Source organism: Bombina bombina, chromosome 1 (assembly GCF_027579735.1).
Source record: "Bombina bombina isolate aBomBom1 chromosome 1, aBomBom1.pri, whole genome shotgun sequence".
Taxonomy (NCBI): Eukaryota; Metazoa; Chordata; class Amphibia; order Anura; family Bombinatoridae; genus Bombina; species Bombina bombina.
In genome coordinates this window covers 1,588,670,080-1,588,695,106 of record NC_069499.1, presented here as the reverse complement: position 1 = coordinate 1,588,695,106, position 25,027 = coordinate 1,588,670,080, and positions in this window count along the sequence as shown.

Sequence of the window (25,027 nt, the reverse complement as noted above, 5' to 3'; positions counted from 1 at the left end):
ATTCTCACCGCTCACTTACCTGCAGTGCTGGTAATATAGGTTTTTATCAACCCGGCGTTAACAGGCAAGAAGTGAGCGTAGAGCAAAATTGAACTCCACACTGCACTCCAATACCAGCGCTGCTTAAGTGAGCGGTGAGCTGGTTATACATGCTCGTACACCATTTCCCCATAGACATCAATGGGGAGAGCCGGCTAACACCTGCAAAAAAAGCAGCGTAAAACTCAGTAATGCAGCCCCATTGATTCCTATGGGGAAACACATTTTATGTTTACACCTAACACCCTAACATGAACCCCGAGTCTAAACACCCCTAATCTTACACTTATTAACCCCTAATCTGCCGCCCACTACTTCGGCAACACCTACATTATACTTATTAACCCCTTATCTGCTGCCCCCAACATCGCCAACACCTACATTATATTTATTAACCCCTAATCTGCCATCCCTAACATCGCTGCAACCTACCTACATTTATTAACCCCTAATCTGCCTTCCCCAACTTCGCCGCCACTATTCTAAATTTATTAACCCCTAAACCTAAGTCTAACCCTAACCCTAACACCCTCTAACTTAAATATAATTTAAATAAATCTAAATAAAATTCCTATCATTACCTAAATAATTCCTATTTAAAACTAAATACTTACCTGTAAAATAAACCCTAAGCTAGCTACAATATAACTAATAGTTACATTGTAGCTAGCTTAGGGTTTATTTTTATTTTACAGGCAACTTTGTATTTATTTTAACTAGGTAGAATAGTTATTAAATAGTTATTAACTATTTAATAACTACCTAGCTAAAATATAACACCTAACACTACACTACAATTAAATAAATTAACTAAATTAAATACAATTAAATAAATTAAATACAATTAGCTAAATTACAAAAAAACAAACAATAAATTACAGAAAATAAAAAACAAATTACAAGATATTTAAACTAATTACACCTAATCTAAGAGCCCTATCAAAATAAAAAAGCCCCCCCAAAATAAAAAAAACCTAGCCTAAACTAAACTACAAATAGCCCTTAAAAGGTCCTTTTGCTGGGCCTTGCCCCAAAGAAATCAGCTCTTTTACCTGAAAAAGAAATACAAACAACCCCCCCAACAGTAAAACCCACCACCAACACAACCAACCCCCCAAATAAAACCCTAACTAAAAAAACCTAGGCTCCACATTGCCCTGAAAAGGGCATTCGGATGGGCATTGCCCTTAAAAGGGCATTTAGCTCTATTGCTGCCCAAAGCCCTAACCTAAAAATTAAAATCCACCCAATATACCCTTAAAAAATCCTAACACTAACCCCCGAAGATCCACTGACCGGGAGAAGTCTTCATCCAAGCGGCAAGATGTCCTCAACGAAGCCATCCTAGATTGTCCTCAACGAAGCCATCCAAGATGGCGTCCCTTAGATTCTGATTGGCTGATAGAATTCTATAAGCCAATTGGAATTAAGGTTGAAAAATCCTATTGGCTGATGCAATCAGCCAATAGGATTGAACTTCAATCCTATTGGTTGATCAGATCAGCCAATAGGATTGCGCTCGCATTCTATTGGCTGTTCCAATCAGCCAATAGAATGCAAGCTCAATCCTATTGGCTGATTGGATCAGACAATAGGATTTCTTCAACCTTAATTAAAGGACGCCATCTTGGATGATGTCATTTAAAGGTACCTTCATTCAGCAAGAAGACGTCGATTGAAGAGGATGCTCCGTGCCGGATGTCTTGAAGATGGAGCCGCTCCGCGTCAGAAGGATCAATGGCGTCACTAGGGTTGGTGTCACCCGGTGCGTTAACGCATGGTGTCACAACCCTCCCGATGTTTCTTTTTTTTTTCTAATTTGGAGCTCTAACATCAGGTATATATATATATATATATATATATATATATATATATATATATACATATGCTTCTTAATCTAGTGTCATAATAATATTGATATATCTGTATAAGTTAATAATATGGGAATTTATAAGTGTCTTGTGTGTATATTTGTAGCATGCTTGTTTGTTTGTGTAGGGGGTATTCTGTTACGTGTGTGTGTGTGTGTGTGTGTGTGTGTAGTGTACTGTATTGTATTGTGTGCCTGCATGTCTTTAGTAAAAGTGTGCATGTATGTATTTAACATACTTCTGATTTGAAACAACAGCACTCAGTAAAAAAAAAGATGTCACAGCTATGGTGCTCTAGCAGAATAATTTATTAACCCATCCTGTTCACTGACAATCCTGTGCATGTCTTTACTGTGCTTTGAATGAATCTGATATTTATTTGGATAAAAAGTTAAAGTAGGAATAATCAGACCCACTCCTTTCTCTATACTCCTCTGGTCTCTTTTTTGTGGGGTGGACTTGTTTTAATAGACTATTGTTTTCTTAGGGGATTTCACATTAACCATTTAGCTTAAGAAGTCCCTAAAACAAAGCATTCACTGCTGGCTGCATATATTGTTATTTGGGTACATTACTCTGCACAGTTAAACTTATTTTCAGTGCTGCCAATTGTTTAAACAAATAAGGTTAGCTGTGTAAAGTAATGTACCCAAATAATACTATATTCAAAATGTAGCCTGTATTAAACTGTTCAAAGCCAGCAGTGAGTGAGTTAATTGCAAGTCTCCTTCCTCTGTAACAAGCACAGTCCCACATCTTACACTCTAACCCCAATGAAGTAGACAGCCCCCCTACCTTCTGCTCCATTCCGGTCCCCACCCAACGTGATTGATGTCACTCTCTCTCCACACACGAGTACCATAGTCACCACCAGACAACGCCTGTCGTCCCCCCGCGCTCTTTTTCCTTTCCTCAGCGGCTCAGCTCAGAACAGTTGCGCAGCCGCAGTGTTCCAGCTCCTCCCCCCTAGCCTGTTTATTCATCTCTGGTACTAAAGTGAAGGGACAGACTGGTCTGGGAGGCATGAAATGGTGGTGATCGATGCTGGGATGGCTCATGGTAATGACTGGGATGATGGATCTCAGATCTCACTCTCTGATGGTGGTGGGTGCCAGACCAGTGGGGGCCATGTTGTCTGAGAGAGAGACCATGCATGAGTGAGTCAGCCTGAGCCAGCAGCTGCCAATCATCTGCCATGTGTGAGTGGGGGGCGGTGCTGCGCTGCGCAGCGCACAGACAGAGTGCACAATGTTAAATAAAATATTTTTAATAATAGTTAGTGTACAGTACTAGTTTAGAAATGGGAATAGATAGTAGTTTACCAAACAATTAAAAATAAAAGTATATTATTAGTAAAATACATTAATACAACTTGATGGTAGTATGATACTATATGGTGTGGTGTCACCCCCCAGAGTGGTGTCACCCGGGTGCGGGCCGCACCCCCCGCACCCCCTAGTGACGCCACTGAGAAGGATGAAGATAGAAGATGACGTCTGAGTGAAGACTTCTGCCCGTCTGGAGGACCACTTCTGCCCGTCTGGAGGACCACTTCTGCCGGCTTCGTTGAGGACATTTTGCCGCTTGGATGAAGACTTATCCCGGTAAGTGGATCTTCAGAGTTAGTGTTAGGATTTTTTAAGGGTGTATTGGGTGGGTTTTATTTTTAGGTTAGGGCTTTGTTCAGTAATAGAGCTAAATGCCCTCTTAAGGGCAATGTCCATCCAAATGCCCTTTTCAGGGCAATGGGGAGCTTAGGTTTTTTTAGTTAGGGTTTTATTTGAGGGGTTGGTTGTGTGGGTGGTGGGTTTTACTGTTGAGGGGATTGTTTGTATTTCTTTCTCAGGTAAAAGAGCTGATTTCTTTGGGGCAATGCCCTACAAAAGGCCCTTTTAAGGGTTATTGGTAGTTTAGTTTAGGCTAGTGTTTTTTTATTTTGGGGGGCTTTTTTTATTTTGATAGGGCTTCTAGATTAGGTGTAATTAGTTTAAATATCTTGTCATTTGTTTTTTATTTTCTGTAATTTAATGTTTGTTTGTTTTTGTAATTTAGCTAATTGTATTTAATTTATTTAATTGTATTTAATTTATTTAATTGTATTGTAGTGTTAGGTGTTAGTGTAACTTAGGTTAGGTTTTATATTTAAGTTAGGGGGTGTTAGGGTTAGGGTTAGACTTAGGTTTAGAGGTTAATATATTTAGAATAGTGGCAGTGACTTTGGGGACAGATTAGGGGTTAATAAATATAATGTAGGTGTCAGCGATGTTGGGGGCAGCAGATTAGGGGTTAATAAGTATAATGTAGGTGGCGGCGATGTCCGGAGCGGCAGATTAGGGGTTAATGGGACAGTCTAGTCAAAATTAAACTTTCATGATTCAGATAGGGCATGCAATTTTAAACAACTTTACAATTTACTTCTATTATCTAATTTGCTCAATTCTTTAGATATCCTTTGTTGAAGAAATAGCAATGCACATGTGTGAGCCAATCACACGAGGCCTCTATGTGCAGCAACCAATCAGCAGCTACTGAGCATATCTAGATATGCTTTTAAGCAAGTGATATCAAGAGAATGAAGCAAATTAGATAATAGAAGTAAATTAGAAAGTTGTTTAAAATGACACGCTCTTTCTAAATCATGAAAGAAAAAAATTGGGTTTCATGTCCCTTTAATAAGTATAATGAAGGTGTCAGCGATGTAGGGGGCGACAGATTAGGGGTTAATAAGTGTAAGATTAGGGGTGTTTAGACTCAGGGTTCATGTTAGGGTGTTAGGTGTAAACATAAAATGTGTTTCCCCATAGGAATCAATGGGGCTGCATTACTGAGTTTTACGCTGCTTTTTTGAAGGTGTTAGACTTTTTCTCCACCAGTTCTCCCCATTGATGTCTAGGGGGAAATCGTGCACGAGCACGTATAAACAGCTCATCGCTCACTTACCTGCAGCGCTGGTATTGGAGTGCGGTATGGAGCACAATTTTGCTCTACGCTCACTTCTTGCCTGTTAACTCCAGGTTGATAAAAACCCGTAATACCAGCGCTGCAGGTAAGTGAGCGGTGAGAATAAACTGCAAGTTAGCACTGCACCCCTCATAACGCAAAACTCGTAATCTAGCCGAAAGTTAAGACATAGCCAATAACATAAATCATCCTGATCTTTAGGAACTTAAACTCATGACTCTAGGATTTCTTGTTTACTAGGCCAAAGTAAGTAGGCGATCAAACTGAAGGTAAGTATGAAGCTGTTGGTAAGTCTGAAACTAAAATTTACTTAAAGGGACACTGTACCCACAATTTTTCTTTTGTGATTCAGATAGAGTATGAAATTTTAAGTAACTTTCTAATTTACTCCTATTATCAAATTTTCTTCATTCTTTTGGTATCTTTATTTGAAATGCAAGATTGTAAGTTTAGATGCCGGCCCATTTTTGGTGAACAACCTGGGTTGTCCTTGCTGATTGGTGGATAAATTCATCCACCAATAAAAAAGTGCTGTCCAGAGTACTGAACCATGAAAAAAGCTTAGATGCCTTCTTTTTCAAATAATGATAGCAAGAGAACGAAGAAAAATTGATAATAGGGGTAAATTAGAAAGTTGCTTAAAATTACATGCTCTTTCTGAATTACAAAAGAAAAAAATTGGGTACAGTGTCCCTTTAAATTACTTGCTCAATTAAACCAATGGATACAATGTTTTTTACCAAATATTCTGAGTATTATACTTTAATAGTTACACTGCTCAGAAATAACTAGAGCAGTGATTATTGATATTAATCACCTGTTTGGAGCTGTATTACAAACTAATATGACAATAAACAAATGGTATACTGCAAATGGATATGATATCCTAGTCAATGATTATTTTACTATTTTACAAATATATTCTAAAGGACTATGGCTTGATACAAATCTGCTTATTAACCAAGGATGATTTGTTTTATTTTTATTCCAGGTATCAACTTATTCTTGCTGGAAAAAGAATGACAGATATGACATATTCAAACTTAATATGTGAAAACTTCATCCAAGTGAAGCATTAATATGATGTAATGACAACATTTTTGCATGTTTAATATACCTTTTTTTAGGTCTCACATCTCATAGCAAGTAGAGATGTGATGTGACATTACTTTGTAGAAATATACTTAGGGGCCTATCTATCAAGCTCTGAATGGAGCTTGACGGCCCGTGTTTCTGGTGAGTCTGAAGACTCGCCAGAAACAGCAGTTAAGAATCAGCGGTCACAAAGACCGCTGCTCCATAACCCTGTCTGCCTGCTCTGAGCAGGCGGACAGGAACCGCAACAATTCAACCCGATCGAGTACGATCGGGTTGATTGACACCTCCCTGCTGGCGGCTGATTGGCCGTGAGTCTGCAGGGGGCGGCGTTGCACCAGCAGCTCTCCGCATTCAGCGATGTCTTGCGGACCTGATCCACACTGTTGGATCAGGTCCGCAAGACAATTCTTAAATATGCCTCATGATGTGCTATTTCTTTTGTTATAGGTGTCAAGCTTAAACTGACAAATGCTTGATCCAATGAGAAATCACTTTTAAAGGGATCACCATGTTCTGGGCCATCCTCAAACTGTGCCAAGTGTTCCTCATGGATCCATGATGTCTATTAAATACCTTATCTATGCGATGTTTAATCAACCAAAAACCAGCACAATAATTTCTTATGCAGTTGCTGCACACATTCTCCTAGGCAACATACATACACAGAAATAAATTTGTTCTGAAACAATCTGGTGGTTTAATCCTGACAGTAACCACACACTATACAATAACTTGGTTTATGTGGGATGCCTGAAGAAAGAAACTGCAAACTTTTCACTTTATTTTGTTTCTTGGATTTGCCGCATTGCAACCACTTAAAGGGACATAGTCTGTATACACAAGTGGGCATTGCTTGACTGACTTTTGATATTTTCCTACACCAATAAATCTTAAAATATTTCATAAGTTGAATTTTACCCCATTCAGGTAATAAATCAATGTGTACCTGATAACAGGACATTTATTGAGATTACCTTGTCTCAATCACTCGTGACAGGTCTTCTTGAGAGGGGGATTATGTCAGGACAATTGACTGGGAAAATTCACCATTTTGATATTGCATATTAATCACATATGTCTGTGCTATATGATACAGGGTTAACATTGATCATGTGTATTTACTTATAGATTCAGGTACACATACACACACACATACACACACACACATATATATATATATATATATATATATATATATATATATATATATATATATATATATTTTATTAGTATTAATATGTAGCTATAAGCTAGTGTTGCTTGTCAGTATGTTATTGCTTGCTGTAAAGTTTTTGTACTTTATCAAAATAATTCATGTTTAGTTACTATGATATTCAAGGTCCCCAACATAACTGCATGATTCTTATCATTATATTATTGGTATAAATATCCACAAATATCCCCATGGTTTTCATACATGGTTCCAGTAAATCTCTTTTTCTATAAACATTAGTGGGGTTCAACCTTGGTTAATGGTCAAATGGAGATACTGACTTGTATTTCAAAATATATTTACAAAATACATATTTGTCGATTATAGCTTAGTGACGAGTGCCATCTTCTGAGGGAAAAATATTCTGACTGCTAAATCTTAGCTTATTAACAAAAATGTTAAATAATCTGTAATTAGTGTTATCCAATCATTTATTTGAAACCTAACCTAATCAGTGTGGGTGGATTTAAGAGTTTTTCATAAGATATACACTCACCCACATGAGGGGGACAATGGGACACAAGCAGATGGCATAAGGGGCCACACTGAGCATGCATGATGACCACACCCTATCCAGAGGAGATGGGAGGCTAAGCTGACCAGATAGACAAGTCAGGATAATGGCGAGAGAGGGTCCAGGGGTAACCTAAGAGGGTCTATTTACACTGAACCCCAGTGAAGGATCCCACAATTTTGATAAGTATGAAACAAACCCACATGAAACAACTTTGTTAATATGATTTAAGCTCTTTACATTTATATTCAAAGTTTTATTATTGAATCAGGTGAGTTAATCAATGCTGGTTTGCCCTTTATAGTCACAAATATTTTGTTAGGTAATTCCTGTTAACCTTGTCTAATCTGTCGACAATAACACTGGGTCAATCAGGAATCTGATAATAATATCATTTTCTTATGGTTTGCCAGGATTATGAGTTTACCTGATTCTTGCCAGCTATGTTGAGAATTTAAATTAAATCATTTAGTAATTATTTTCATTAGTTTTAACCTGATAATCATTAAATCATTGTAATGATGTATGTTTATTGATTTGCTTTATTCAAATATTGCTTATTGTTTCAAATAATTATTTTAATAAACTATTGGCTAGATTATGAGTTGTGCATTAGGGTAAAAAAGCAGCGTTAAGAGGTCCTAACACTGCTTTTTTAAGCCCGCTGCTTTTACGAGTCTTGAAGGTTTAGGTGTACCGCACACTTCTTTGGCCTTACCGCAAAACGACTTACGTAAACTTCCTAAAGTCTTTTTTCTATGGGACTTCTATAGCGCTGGTATTACGAGTCTGTCCTGGGAGGCCAACAAGTGAGCGGTACACCCTCTCCTGTCAAGAGTCTCCTAACGAATTTAAAAGTCAGTAGTTAAGAGTTTTATGGTACAACGCCGTAACATAAAACTCATAACTAAAGTGCTAAAAAGTACACTAACACCCATAAACTACATATTAACCCCTAAACTGAGGTCCTCCCGTACCGCAAACACTATAATAAAAATTTTAACCCCTAATCTGCCGCTCCCGACACCGCTGCCACATACATTATATTTATGAACCCCTAATCTGCTGCCCGCAACATCGCCGACACCTACATTATATTTATTAAACCCTAATCTGCCGCCCCCAATGTCGCTGCCACTTACCTACACTTATTAACCCCTAATCTGCCGCCCCCAACGTCGCTGCCACTATAGTAAACATATTAACCCCTAAACCGCCGCACTTCCAACTCACAAACATTAGTTAAATATTTTTAACCCCTAATCTTCCGTCCCTAACATCGCCGCCACCTACCTACATTTATTAACCCCTAATCTACCGCCCCCAACATTGCCGCCACTATATTTAAGTTATTAACCCCTAAACCTAAGTATAACCCTAACCCTAACACCCCCTAACTTAAATGTAATTCAAATAAATCTAAAGAAAATTACTGTCCTTAACTACATTATTCATATTTAAAACTAAATACTTACCTATAAAATAAACCCTAAGCTAGCAGCCTACAATATAACTAATAGTTACATTGCAGCTAGCTTAGGATTTATATTTATTTTACAGGCAAGTTTGTATTTATTTTAACTAGGTAGAATAGTTATTAAATAGTTATTAACTATTTAATAACTACCTAGCTAAAATAAAGACAAATTTACCTGTAAAATAAAACCTAACCCAAGTTACACTAACACCTAACACTACAATATAATTAAATAAATTAACTAAATTAAATACAATTACCTAAATTAACATTACCTAACACTCTCTCCTCCCCCCCTGCACCTTGTCTCAAAAGCAGTCTCATTACTGCAAATATGTATCTCATCTCATGTCACTCTCCCTCTTGCTTTTACTAACTGCTGGTGACATCTCCCCTAATCCTGGTCCCCAACAACTGCCTAGCCATGCACATCCATGTGTACCCTCCCACAGACTCAAAAAACAAAACTCTGACAACCTTACTCACATTCCTCTTGCATCAAAAGTCACTCTCCCCTAGACACAGCATCCACTGCAGCTCTGTCACATGGGGGTCTCCACTTCAGCCACACTCCTAGGTCTGGTAATAGACAAGGAGGTGGTGTAGGTATTTTACTTTCCTCGCGTTGCACCTTTCAACAAATACATCCCATCTCTTTCCTCACATTTTCCTCATTCCAAACCCACATGATTCGCTTATTCTCTCCTCTTTCTATACATGTTGCAGTCATATACCGTCCTCCTGGCTCCTCAACTCAATTTCTAGATCACTTGGCTGCCTTGCTACCTTATTTCCTTTCCTCAGACACCCCTTCCCTCATTCTTGGTGACTTTAAAATCCCTCTTGACAATCCCACTGCATCCTCTGCAAAACAACATCTGCAACTCACTTCCTCTTTCGGTTTGTCACAGTGGACTGATTCTCCCACTCACAAAGATGGTCACTCCCTTGACCTGATCTTTAGCTATCGATGCACTCTCTCAAACTTCACAAACTCCCCCTTTCCTCTTTCTGACCACCATCAAATTACTTGCAACATATCATCCCTCCCTACAACTCTTCCTCCTTCTGCTCCTCACACCAAGCATTATGTCATTAGATCAACAACAGCTTTCTAATTCCCTCAAACCTCTCTTCTCATCCTCCTCTGCCCCATCACCACTTTCTGTCGGAGTACCGCAAGGCTGTGTCCTCGTTCCCCTTCTCTTCTCAATCTACACGTCATCACTAGGTTCCATAATAAAGTCCCACGGTTTACAATATAATTTGTATGCCGATGACACCCAAATCTACTTCTCTGCGCCAGACCTATCTCCTTCCTTGCTAACTCGTGTCACTAACTGTCTTTCTCACATCTCTAACTGGATGTCCTCTCACTACCTCAAGCTAAATCTCTCCAAAACTGAGCTCCTTATTTTCCCCCTTCTTCAAAACTCTCCACCCCCAATCTCTCTATAACTGTCGACAACTCCATCATTACCCCTACCCCGCATGCCGATGTCACGGGGTAACATTTGACTCAGATATTTCTTTCACTCCTCACATTCAGTCCTTGGCTAAAGCCTGCCGCTTCCACCTTAAAAACATCTCTAAAATCAGACACTTCCTTACACAAGACACAACTAAGATTTTAATCCACTCTCTCATTCTTTCCCGCCTCAATTACTGCAACTCTGTTCTCTCTGGTCTCCCCACCTGCCGCTTAGCTCCTTAAAGGGATAGTCTACACCAGAATTTTTATTGTTTTAAAAGATAGATAATCCCTTTATTACCCATTTCCCAGTTTTGCATAACCAACACAGTTATAATAATATACTTTTAACCTCTGTGATTATCTAAGCCTCTGCAAAGTGCCCCTTTTTTCAGTTCTTTTGACAGACTTTCAGTCTAGCCAATCAGTGCCTGCTCCCAGATTACTTCACGTGCACGAGCACAGTGTTATCTATATGAAATATGTGAACTAACACCCTCTAGTGGTGAAAAACTGTTAAAATTCAATCTTTAAGAGGTGGGCTTCAAGGTCTAAGAAATTAGCATATGAACCTCCTAGGTTAAGCTTTCAACTAAGAATACCAAGAGAACAAAGCAAAATTGGTGATACAAGTAAATTGGAATAAAATTACATGCGCTATCTGAATCATGAAAGTTTATTTTGGCCTAGACTATCCCTTTAACAATCCATAATGAATGCCTCTGCCAGACTCATCTTCCTTACACGTCGCTCTTCATCTGCTGCACCTCTTTGCCAATCCCTTCATTGGCTTCCTCTTGCCTCTAGGATCAAACACAAAATTCTCATTCTGACATAAAAAGCCCTCAACTGCACTGTTCCCCCCTACAGACCTTTTCTCCAGATACTCTCCCTCCTGTCCCCTTTGCTCTGCTCACGTCCTCCTACTCTCCTCCTCTCTTGTCACCTCATCACACTACCGTTTACAGGACTTCTCCAGACTGGCTCCCATCTTGTGGAACTCTCTGCCTCGCTCCACAAGACTCTCTTCTAGTCTTAAAAGCTTCAAGTGCTCCCTAAAGACTCTACTGTTCAGGGATGCATACAACCTACACTAACCTTTCTCTATACCAGTTCCTCTCCTCCATTGCTATCCCCTGAACCCCCTTAGCATGTAAGCCTAAGGCCCCTATTTAAGAAAGTCTGGCGGACCTGATCCGACACTGTGGATCAGGTCCGCCAGACCTCGCTGAATACGGCGAGCAATACGCTCGCTGTATTCAGCATTGCACCAGCAGCTCACAAGAACTGCTGGTGCAACGCCGCCCCCAGCAGACTCGCGGACAATGGGCTGCCAGCAGGGGGTGTCAATCAAGCCGATCGTACTCGATCGGGTTGATTTCCGGCGATGTCTGTCTCAGAGCAGGCGGACAGGTTATAGAGCAGCGGTCTTTGTGACCGCTGCTTCATAACTGCTGTTTCTGGCGAGCCTGATAGATAGGCCCCTAAAAGTCCAGCTGTTTGTAGATCACCTTCTTTGACTACAACAGTGTAACTCTTGGCAGGGCCCTCTACCCATTTGATTCCTATAATTGTTTTGTTGTACTCGGCCTTTGTTTATAGCGCTGCAGAATCTGTTGGTGCTCTACAAATAACCGATAATAATAATAAAATGGGGCTGCGTTACTGAATTTTACGCTGCTTTTTTTCAGGTGTTAGACTTTTTCTCAGCCGGCTCTCTCTGTTGATTCCTATGGGGAAATTGTGCACAAGCACGTACGACCAGCTCACCGCTGACTTAAGCAGTGCTGGTATTGGAGTGCGGTCCCACCCCTTGCTCTCTCCCCCCCTCTCTTTTGCTCTCTCTTCCCCCCTCTCTTTTGCTTTCTCTCCCCCCTTTCTTTTGCTTTCTCTCCCCCCTCTCCTTTGCTCTCTCTCTCCCCTCTTTTGCTCTCTCTCCCCTCTTTTGCTCTCTCTCTCCCCTCTTTGGCTCTCTCCCTCCTTTCTTTTGCTCTCTCTCCCCCCTCTTTTGTTCTCTCCCCCCTCTTTTGTTCTCTCCCCCCTCTTTGGCTCTCTCTCCCCCCTCTTTGGCTCTCTCCCCCCTCTTTGGCTCTCCCCCCCCTTTGGCTCTCCCCCCCCTTTGGCTCTCCCCCCCCCCCCTTTGGCTCCCCCCCCTTTGGCTCTCCCCCCTTTTGGCTCCCCCCCCCTTTGGCTCTCCCCCCCTTTGGCTCTCTCCCCCCCTTTGGCTTTCTCCCCCACCTCTTTGGCTCTCCCCCCCCCCCTCTCTTTGGCTCTCTCGCCCCCTCTTTGGCTCTCTCCCCCCCTCTTTGGCTCTCTCCCCCCCCCCTTTGGCTCTTTCCCCCCTCTTTGGCTCTCTCCCCCCCCTCTTTGGCTCTCTCTCCCACCTCTTTGGCTCTCTCTCCCACCTCTTTGGCTCTCTCTCCCACCTCTTTGGCTCTCTCTCCCACCTCTTTGGCTCTCTCCCCTCCTCTTTGGCTCTCTCTCCTCTTTGGCTCTCTCCCCCCCTCTTTGGCTCTCTGCCCCCTCTTTGGCTCTCTGCCCCCTCTTTGGCTCTCCCCTCCCCCTTTGGCTCTCCCCCCCCTCTTTGGCTCTCTCCCCCCCTCTTTGGCTCTCTCCCCCCTCCTCTTTGGCTCTCTCCCCCCTCCTCTTTGGCTCTCTCTCCCCCCCTCTTTGGCTCTCTCTCCCCCCTCTTTTGCTCTCTCTCCTCTTTATGCCTCATGATGTGCTATTTCTTTTGTTATAGGTGTCAAGCTTAAAGGGACAGTTTACTCAAAAATTTTCTCCCCTTTAATTTGTTCCCAATGATCCACTTTACCTGCTGGAGTGCATTAAATTGTTTACAAGTAGCTCCTTTACCCTTATATTGGCATTTGAAATTGTTAATTTAGCATGTGGTATCCCCACCTATTCTGAAAGTTTGTGGCCGCGCGTACCAGCTATAGATAAGCTTTGTAAACACAGCCAGCAGAAGAAATTACACTCCCAGCCGGATATAGCAGAGATAAGGTAATACAATGTTGATTTTCCATTGTTCTCTCAAAGTACTGGTGATTGTTTTAAGGACAGATATAAGATAAAGAAGCAGGTATATGTGCACAATGTGATACAGTAATGAGATCTGATTATACCTACAAGCTCAACCCATTTTATTAGGTTGTGGCTTCAAAACACAGAATCAGATCTTTAATATGCACAAATAAGCCTTAAAAAGCTAATTTTCATACATTTTTTACTCTGCAGTGGGTATAAAAAGCAATTGTAAACACATTAAGGGAAAAACTATTTTACAGTATACTGTCCCTTTAAACTGACAGATGCTTGATCCAATGAGAAATGACTTTTAAAGGGATCACCATGTTCTGGGCCATCCTCAAACTGTGCCAAGTGTTCCTCATGGATCCATGATGTCTATTAAATACCTTATCTATGCGATGTTTAATCAACCAAAAACCAGCACAATAATTTCATATGCAGTTGCTGCACACATTCTCCTAGGCAACATACATACACAGAAATAAATTTGTTCTGAAACAATCTGGTGGTTTAATCCTGACAGTAACCACACACTATACAATAACTTGGTTTATGTGGGATGCCTGAAGAAAGAAACTGCAAACTTTTCACTTTATTTTGTTTCTTGGATTTGCCGCATTGCAACCACTTAAAGGGACATAGTCTGTATACACAAGTGGGCATTGCTTGACTGACTTTTGATATTTTCCTACACCAATAAATCTTAAAATATTTCATAAGTTGAATTTTACCCCATTCAGGTAATAAATCAATGTGTACCTGATAACAGGACATTTATTGAGATTACCTTGTCTCAATCACTCGTGACAGGTCTTCTTGAGAGGGGGATTATGTCAGGACAATTGACTGGGAAAATTCACCATTTTGATATTGCATATTAATCACATATGTCTGTGCTATATGATACAGGGTTAAAATTGATCATGTGTATTTACTTATAGATTCAGGTACACATACACACACACATATATATATATATATATATATATATATATATATATATATTATTAGTATTAATATGTAGCTATAAGCTGGTGTTGCTTGTCAGTATGTTATTGCTTGCTGTAAAGTTTTTGTACTTTATCAAAATAATTCATGTTTAGTTACTATGATATTCAAGGTCCCCAACATAACTGCATGATTCTTATCATTATATTATTGGTATAAATATCCACAAATATCCCCATGGTTTTCATACATGGTTCCAGTAAATCTCTTTTTCTATAAACATTAGTGGGGTTCAACCTTGGTTAATGGTCAAATGGAGATACTGACTTGTATTTCAAAATATATTTACAAAATACATATTTGTCGATTATAGCTTAGTGACGAGTGCCATCTTCTGAGGGAAAAATATTCTGACTGCTAAATCTTAGCTTATTAACAAAAATGTTAAATAATCTGTAATTAGTGTTATCCAATCATTTATTTGAAACCTAACCTAATCAGTGTGGGTGGATTTAAGAGTTTTTCATAAGATATACACTCACCCACATGAGGGGGACACAAGCAGATGGCATAAGGGGCCACACTGAGCATGCATGATGACCACACCCTATCCAGAGGAGATGGGAGGCTAAGCTGACCAGATAGACAAGTCAGGATAATGGCGAGAGAGGGTCCAGGGGTAACCTAAGAGGGTCTATTTACACTGAACCCCAGTGAAGGATCCCACAATTTTGATAAGTATGAAACAAACCCACATGAAACAACTTTGTTAATATGATTTAAGCTCTTTACATTTATATTCAAAGTTTTATTATTGAATCAGGTGAGTTAATCAATGCTGGTTTGCCCTTTATAGTCACAAATATTTTGTTAGGTAATTCCTGTTAAACTTGTCTAATCTGTCGACAATAACACCGGGTCAATCAGGAATCTGATAATAATATCATTTTCTTATGGTTTGCCAGGATTATGAGTTTACAATAATAATATCATTTCCTCTTTAGCTCTCTCTCTCCCCCCTCTTTGGCTCTCCCCCCCCTCGGCTCTCTCCCCCCCTCGGCTCTCTCCCCCCCTTTGGCTCTCTCCCCCCATTTGGCTCTCTCCCCCCCTCTTTGGCTCTCTCCCCCCCTCTTTGGCTCTCTCTCCCACCTCTTTGGCTCTCTCCCCTTTTTTGCTCTCTCTCCTCTTTGGCTCTCTCTCCTCTTTGGCTCTCTTTCCTCTTTGGCTCTCTCTCCCCCCTCTTTGGCTCTCTCTCCCCCCCCTCTTTGGCTCTCCCCCTTTTGCTCTCTCTCCCCCCCTCTTTGGCTCTCTCCCCCCCTCTTTGGCTCTCCCCCCCCCCCTCTTTGGCTCTCTCTCCCCCCCTCTTGGGCTCTCTCTCCCCCCCTCTTTGGCTCTCTCTCTCCCCTCTTTTGCTCTCTCTCCTCTTTGGCTCTCTCTCCTCTTTGGCTCTCTTTCCTCTTTGGCTCTCTCTCTCCCCCCTCTTTGGCTCTCCCCCCCTTTGGCTCTCTCCCCCCCTTTGGCTCTCCCCCCCCTCGGCTCTCTCCCCCCCCTTTGGTACTCTCCCCCCTTTGGCTCTCTCCCCCCCCCTTTGGCTCTCCCCCCCCTCTTTGGCTCTCTCTCCCCCCTCTTTGGCTCTCTCCCCTCTTTTGCTCTCTCTCCTCTTTGGTTCTCTCTCCTCTTTGGCTCTCTTTCCTCTTTGGCTCTCTCTCCCCCCCTCTTTGCTCCCCCCCTTTGGCTTCCCCCCCCCCTTTGGCTCTCCCCCCCCCTCTTTGGCTCTCTCTCCCCCCCCTCTTTGGCTCTCTCTCTCCCCCCCCCCTCTTTGGCTCTCCTCCCCCCCCCTCTTTGGCTCCCCCCCTCTTTGGCTCCCCCCTCTTTGGCTCCCCCCCTCTTTGGCTCTCTCTCCCCCCCTCTTTGGCTCTCTCTCCCCCCCCTCTTTGGCTCTCTCCCCCCCTCTTTGGCTGTCCCTCCTCTTTTGCTCTCTCTCCTCTTTTGCTCTCTCTCCTCTTTTGCTCTCTCTCCTCTTTTGCTCTCTCTCCTCTTTGGCTTTCTCTCCTCTTTGGCTCTCTTTCCTCTTTGGCTCTCTCTCCTCTTTGGCTCTCTTTCCTCCTTGGCTCTCTCTCTCCCCCGTCTTTGGCTCTCTCCCCCCCCTTCTTTGGCCCTTCTCCCCCCCCCCCCCTCTCCTGCTCCCTCTCTGGCTCTGTCTTAATTGAAAGCCTTTGCCTCTCTGGCCACGCCCACATCGTGGCAGCCCCGCCCGGCCACGACCCATCATGGCGACACCCGCCCGGCCATGCCCCTCGCGACGCCCGGCCACGTCCCCATCGCGATGCTCGTCGCCCACGCTCCATGACACTCCGCTTCAGCCTTGCTCTGTGCTGAGTGTTGAGTGTCAGGATCCAAACGGCCAGGTATGTTTGTCACGTGCAGTCTCTACTGCGCATGACTGCATCTGACAAACATACTTGGCCATTTATTATATAGGATATATATATATATATATATATATATATATATATATATATATATATATATATATACTGTATATATATATATTATAAATGAATCATATATATTTAAAACTTAAAAGATCATTTTCTTCTTCGATGTTCGAACTCCTGAAGTTAATGTGTTTGGTTTTCTCTCAACAATTTACTTTCAACTCGTAATACGCACGCTATCCCACACGCATTAACAGTTTATTTCCAGCAGTTCTTGTGCTCGAGCGGAAGTGCTAAAAAGCTCTTCACTTGTAATCTGTCCCATTTTCTCCAAACCATTTTTTTTGTGGTCACTGAAATAAATCAGATTTAGTTGGCTCTTGCTTATTTTTTTTTTATATTTCTCACATTGTAAAATGTGTTTTACAAATAGACGCACAGTGTTCTCTTCAGGACCTTTTTAGTGGGTGCACCACCTGAATAACAATTTAGCTAAGGTTAATCTAAAATTAGCTTATATTAAAAATGTTCAATTATGCAATTAATTTGTGCTTTTGATAGCAGAAAATGATATAATATTAGAAAATATTACACTACCCCAAAAAATAGCAAATTCATTGTCAACATATTAATGCCAGAGTTTAAGTTCCCAATTATGGGTCAGATATAGGGGCCTATCTATCAAGCTCCGAAAGGAGCTTGACGCCCCGTGTTTCTGGCGAGTCTTCAGACTCGCCAGAAACAGCAGTTATGAAGCAGCGGTCACAAAGACCGCTGCTCCATAATCTGTCCGCCTGCTCTGAGCAAGAGGACAGACATTGCCAGAAATCAACCCGATCGAGTACGATCTGGTTGATTGAAACTCTCCTGCTGGCGGTCCATTGGCCGCGAATCTGCAGGGGGCGGCGTTGCACCAGCAGCTCTTGTGAGCTGCTGGTGCAATGCTGAATACAGAGAGCGTATTGCTCTCCGTATTCAGCGAGGTCTGACGGACCTGATCCGCACTGTCGGATCTGGTCCACCCCACCTTGTTAAATAGAGGCCTATGGGTGCAGTGCAAGCAATATTGGGTTTTCGCGATTGTTTGTAAGCAAAATAAAATTGCGCTGGTATTACAAGTTGAAAGTAATCGCGATCGCTTGAACGCAATTCAAGTTAACGCCTGTCAGTTTACAGCATTCTCCAATCTGTGGTTAGCTGTTTTGCAAAACAAAAAAGTTTCACATAAAACATCAAAAATACATAACAAAGTACAGTTACACGCATAATAATACATGTAATAAAAATTATTAAAAAAATAATGCACACAAACGTTATAAGGGCTAAAATATATGAGGTCTCAGGTGTTAGAAAAAAAAGTCTGCAAAGAGCCTTAATATAGAGATACAAAACTATACATGCCTAAATTTGGCTATGTATGCGTCTATATATATATATATTTATATGTCTATATGTGTGTACATATGTGTTTATATATTTATATGTCTATATGTGTGTACATATGTTTATATATTTATATGTCTATATGTGTGTACATATGTGTTTATATATTTATATGTCTATATGTGTGTACATATGTGTTTATATATTTATATGTCTATATGTGTGTACATATGTGTTTATATATTTATATGTCTATATGTGTGTACATATGTTTATATATTTATATGTCTATATGTGTGTACATATGTGTTTATATATTTATATGTCTATATGTGTGTACATATGTGTTTATATATTTATATGTCTATATGTGTGTACATATGTGTTTATATATTTATATGTCTATATGTGTGTACATATGTGTTTATATATTTATATGTCTATATGTGTGTACATATGTGTTTATATATTTATATGTCTATATGTGTGTACATATGTGTTTATATATTTATATGTCTATATGTGTGTACATATGTGTTTATATATTTATATGTCTATATCTGTGTACATATGTGTTTATATATTTATATGTCTATATGTGTGTACATATGTGTTTATATATTTATATGTCTATATGTGTGTACATATGTGTTTATATATTTATATGTCTATATGTGTGTACATATGTGTTTATATCTTTATATGTCTATATGTGTGTACATATGTGTTTATATCTTTATATGTCTATATGTGTGTACATATGTGTTTATATATTTATATGTCCTATATGTGTGTACATATGTGTTTATATATTTATATGTCTATATGTGTGTACATATGTGTTTATATATTTATATGTCTATATGTGTGTACATATGTGTTTATATATTTATATGTCTATATGTGTGTACATATGTGTTTATATATTTATATGTCTATATGTGTGTACATATGTGTTTATATATTTATATGTCTATATGTGTGTACATATGTTTATATATTTATATGTCTATATGTGTGTACATATGTGTTTATATATTTATATGTCTATATGTGTGTACATATGTGTTTATATATTTATATGTCTATATGTGTGTACATATGTGTTTATATATTTATATGTCTATATGTGTGTACATATGTGTTTATATATTTATATGTCTATATCTGTGTACATATGTGTTTATATATTTATATGTCTATATGTGTATACATATGTGTTTATATATTTATATGTCTATATGTGTGGTACATATGTGTTTATATATTTATATGTCTATATGTGTGTACATATGTGTTTATATCTTTATATGTCTATATGTGTGTACATATGTGTTTATATCTTTATATGTCTATATGTGTGTACATATGTGTTTATATATTTATATGTCTATATGTGTGTACATATGTGTTTATATATTTATATGTCTATATGTGTGTACATATGTGTTTATATATTTATATGTCTATATGTGTGTACATATGTGTTTATATATTTATATGTCTATATCTGTGTACATAGGTGTTTATATATTTATATGTCTATATGTGTGTACATATGTGTTTATATATTTATATGTCTATATGTGTGTACATATGTGTTTATATATTTATATGTCTATATGTGTGTACATATGTGTTTATATCTTTATATGTCTATATGTGTGTACATATGTGTTTATATCTTTATATGTCTATATGTGTGTACATATGTGTTTATATATTTATATGTCTATATGTGTGTACATATGTGTTTATATATTTATATGTCTATATGTGTGTACATATGTGTTTATATATTTATATGTCTATATGTGTGTACATATGTGTTTATATATTTATATGTCTATATGTGTGTACATATGTGTTTATATATTTATATGTCTATATGTGTGTACATATGTGTTTATATATATTTATATGTCTATATGTGTGTACATATGTTTATATATTTATATGTCTATATGTGTGTACATATGTGTTTATATATTTATATGTCTATATGTGTGTACATATGTGTTTATATATTTATATGTCTATATGTGTGTACATATGTGTTTATATATTTATATGTCTATATGTGTGTACATATGTGTTTATATCTTTATATGTCTATATGTGTGTACATATGTGTTTATATCTTTATATGTCTATATGTGTGTACATATGTGTTTATATATTTATATGTCTATATGTGTGTACATATGTGTTTATATATTTATATGTCTATATGTGTGTACATATGTGTTTATATATTTATATGTCTATATGTATGTACATATGTGTTTATATATTTATGTCTATATGTGTGTACATATGTGTTTATATATTTATATGTCTATATGTGTGTACATATGTGTTTATATATTTATATGTCTATATGTGTGTACATATGTGTTTATATATTTATATGTCTATATGTGTGTACATATGTGTTTATATATTTATATGTCTATATGTGTGTACATATGTGTTTATATATTTATATGTCTATATGTATGTACATATGTGTTTATATATTTATGTCTATATGTGTGTACATATGTGTTTATATATTTATATGTCTATATGTGTGTACATATGTGTTTATATATTTATATGTCTATATGTGTGTACATATGTGTTTATATATTTATATGTCTATATGTGTGTACATATGTGTTTATATATTTATATGTCTATATGTGTGTACATATGTGTTTATATATTTATATGTCTATATGTGTGTACATATGTGTTTATATATTTATATGTCTATATGTGTGTACATATGTGTTTATATATTTATATGTCTATATGTGTGTACATATGTGTTTATATATTTATATGTCTATATGTGTGTACATATGTGTTTATATATTTATATGTCTATATGTGTGTACATATGTGTTTATATATTTATATGTCTATATGTGTATACATATGTGTTTATATATTTATATGTCTATATGTGTGTACATATGTGTTTATATATTTATATGTCTATATGTGTGTACATATGTGTTTATATCTTTATATGTCTATATGTGTGTACATATGTGTTTATATCTTTATATGTCTATATGTGTGTACATATGTGTTTATATCTTTATATGTCTATATGTGTGTACATATGTGTTTATATATTTATATGTCTATATGTGTGTACATATGTGTTTATATATTTATATGTCTATATGTGTGTACATATGTGTTTATATATTTATATGTCTATATGTGTGTACATATGTGTTTATATATTTATATGTCTATATGTGTGTACATATGTGTTTATATATTTATATGTCTATATGTGTGTACATATGTGTTTATATATTTATATGTCTATATGTGTGTACATATGTGTTTATATATTTATATGTCTATATGTGTGTACATATGTGTTTATATATTTATATGTCTATATGTGTGTACATATGTTTATATATTTATATGTCTATATGTGTGTACATATGTGTTTATATATTTATATGTCTATATGTGTGTACATATGTGTTTATATATTTATATGTCTATATGTGTGTACATATGTGTTTATATATTTATATGTCTATATGTGTGTACATATGTGTTTATATATTTATATGTCTATATGTGTGTACATATGTGTTTATATCTTTATATGTCTATATGTGTGTACATATGTGTTTATATATTTATATGTCTATATGTGTGTACATATGTGTTTATATATTTATATGTCTATATGTGTGTACATATGTGTTTATATATTTATATGTCTATATGTGTGTACATATGTGTTTATATATTTATGTCTATATGTGTGTACATATGTGTTTATATATTTATATGTCTATATGTGTGTACATATGTGTTTATATATTTATATGTCTATATGTGTGTACATATGTGTTTATATATTTATATGTCTATATGTGTGTACATATGTTTATATATTTATATGTCTATATGTGTGTACATATGTGTTTATATATTTATATGTCTATATGTGTGTACATATGTGTTTATATATTTATATGTCTATATGTGTGTACATATGTGTTTATATATTTATATGTCTATATGTGTGTACATATGTGTTTATATATTTATATGTCTATATGTGTGTACATATGTGTTTATATATTTATATGTCTATATGTGTGTACATATGTGTTTATATATTTATATGTCTATATGTGTGTACATATGTGTTTATATATTTATATGTCTATATGTGTGTACATATGTGTTTATATCTTTATATGTCTATATGTGTGTACATATGTGTTTATATCTTTATATGTCTATATGTGTGTACATATGTGTTTATATATTTATATGTCTATATGTGTGTACATATGTGTTTTATATATTTATATGTCTATATGTGTGTACATATGTGTTTATATATTATATGTCTATATGTGTGTACATATGTGTTTATATATTTATATGTCTATATGTGTGTACATATGTGTTTATATATTTATATGTCTATATGTGTGTACATATGTGTTTATATATTTATATGTCTATATGTGTGTACATATGTGTTTATATATTTATATGTCTATATGTGTGTACATATGTGTTTATATATTTATATGTCTATATGTGTGTACATATGTGTTTATATATTTATATGTCTATATGTGTGTACATATGTGTTTATATATTTATATGTCTATATGTGTGTACATATGTGTTTATATATTTATATGTCTATATGTGTGTACATATGTGTTTATATATTTATATGTCTATATGTGTGTACATATGTGTTTATATATTTATATGTCTATATGTGTGTACATATGTGTTTATATATTTATATGTCTATATGTGTGTACATATGTGTTTATATATTTATATGTCTATATGGGTGTACATATGTGTTTATATATTTATATGTCTATATGTGTGTACATATGTGTTTATATATTTATATGTCTATATGTGTGTACATATGTGTTTATATATTTATATGTCTATATGTGTGTACATATGTGGTTATATATTTATATGTGCATACATGTATTTACAGACATATATACACATATAAATACATATGTATACATTTATTAAAGTGTTATTCTGTGTATTTACTGTAAATATTTCACTTTCTAATGCTCTGCACATAGCAGAATATATTCTAAGTATTTATGTATAGTGTACCAAAATACCAGCATCCTTCACCCCACTGAGATTGTAATTTATTCTGCTGGCTGAGTTTACATAGCTTGTCAATAGCCTAGACTCCAGTATACAAACTTTCAGTATCGGTGGGGACACTAGAGACTAAATCAGCTATTTCAAAATGCCAAAATAGGGGTATAGAAGATATTTGTAAATAATTTAATACACGTCAGCAGGTAAAAATGGAACAATTTAAATGGGAGAAACAATTTGGATGAACTGTCCCAGATAGATAGATGATAGATAGATAGATAGATAGATAGATAGATAGATAGATAGATAGATAGATAGATAGATAGACAAATAGATATAAAGGTTGGGAAGGCAGGAAAACAGACAGGTAGATAAATGCTGATGATACTGACAGGTAGACAGATAGATACTGGCAGATAGATAATATAAACATTAATTTTCTGCCGACAAAGATGCATAAAAGCTAATTTATATCCCTTGTGCATGACAGTTGACAGACAGAGGTGGCAAAAGTTTTTGCAAAGTCAACCAAACAAGCTCATTAAAATAATTGATGTAAATTCCCTAAATCAGCATATTGTAATCTGTAGAATCAGGGAGTCTAACTGATGTGCTATATTTTCTATGCATTTGCTTCCAGGAAACATTGTGCGATAAGATTATTTATGACAATCAAACAGCTGGCAGAGTTGTGCAATTACAATATTAAAATTTCAAAGCATTTATGAATCTACATGAAATTGTTTATAGTTAGAACAATGTCTCTTGCATTTAATTCTCAGCAGATTATCACAGGATACAGGCGCCAGCTGCTGCCTTTGAAATCCTAAACCGTGTAATAACAAACAACCCCTGTTATACCTGCGCTTAACCCTTTGTCTGACAAAGAAAGACTGAAATACATTAGTATAAAATAGGTCTACAAAACAGTGACTGTGACTAGATATTATTATATACAACATGATAGGGTTTGTTTATTCTGTATAGGGGCATCACATATACACATGTAGGTATACAGTAGGTCTACAAGACAGTGACTGTGACTAGATATTATTATATACAACATGATAGGGTTTGTTTATTCTGTATAGGGGCATCACATATACACATGTAGGTATACAGTAGGTCTACAAGACAGTGACTGTGAGTAGATATTACTATATACAACATACTAGGGTTTGTTTATTCTGTATAGGGGCATCACATATACACATGTAGGTATACAGTAGGTCTACAAGACAGTGACTGTGAGTAGATATTACTATATACAACATACTAGGGTTTGTTTATTCTGTACAGGGGCATAACATATACACATTTAGGTATACATTAGGTCTACAAGACAGTGAATGTGAGTAGATATTACTATATACAACATACAATGGTTTGTTTATTCTGTATAGGGGCATAACATATACACATGCAGGTATACAGTAGGTCTACAAGAC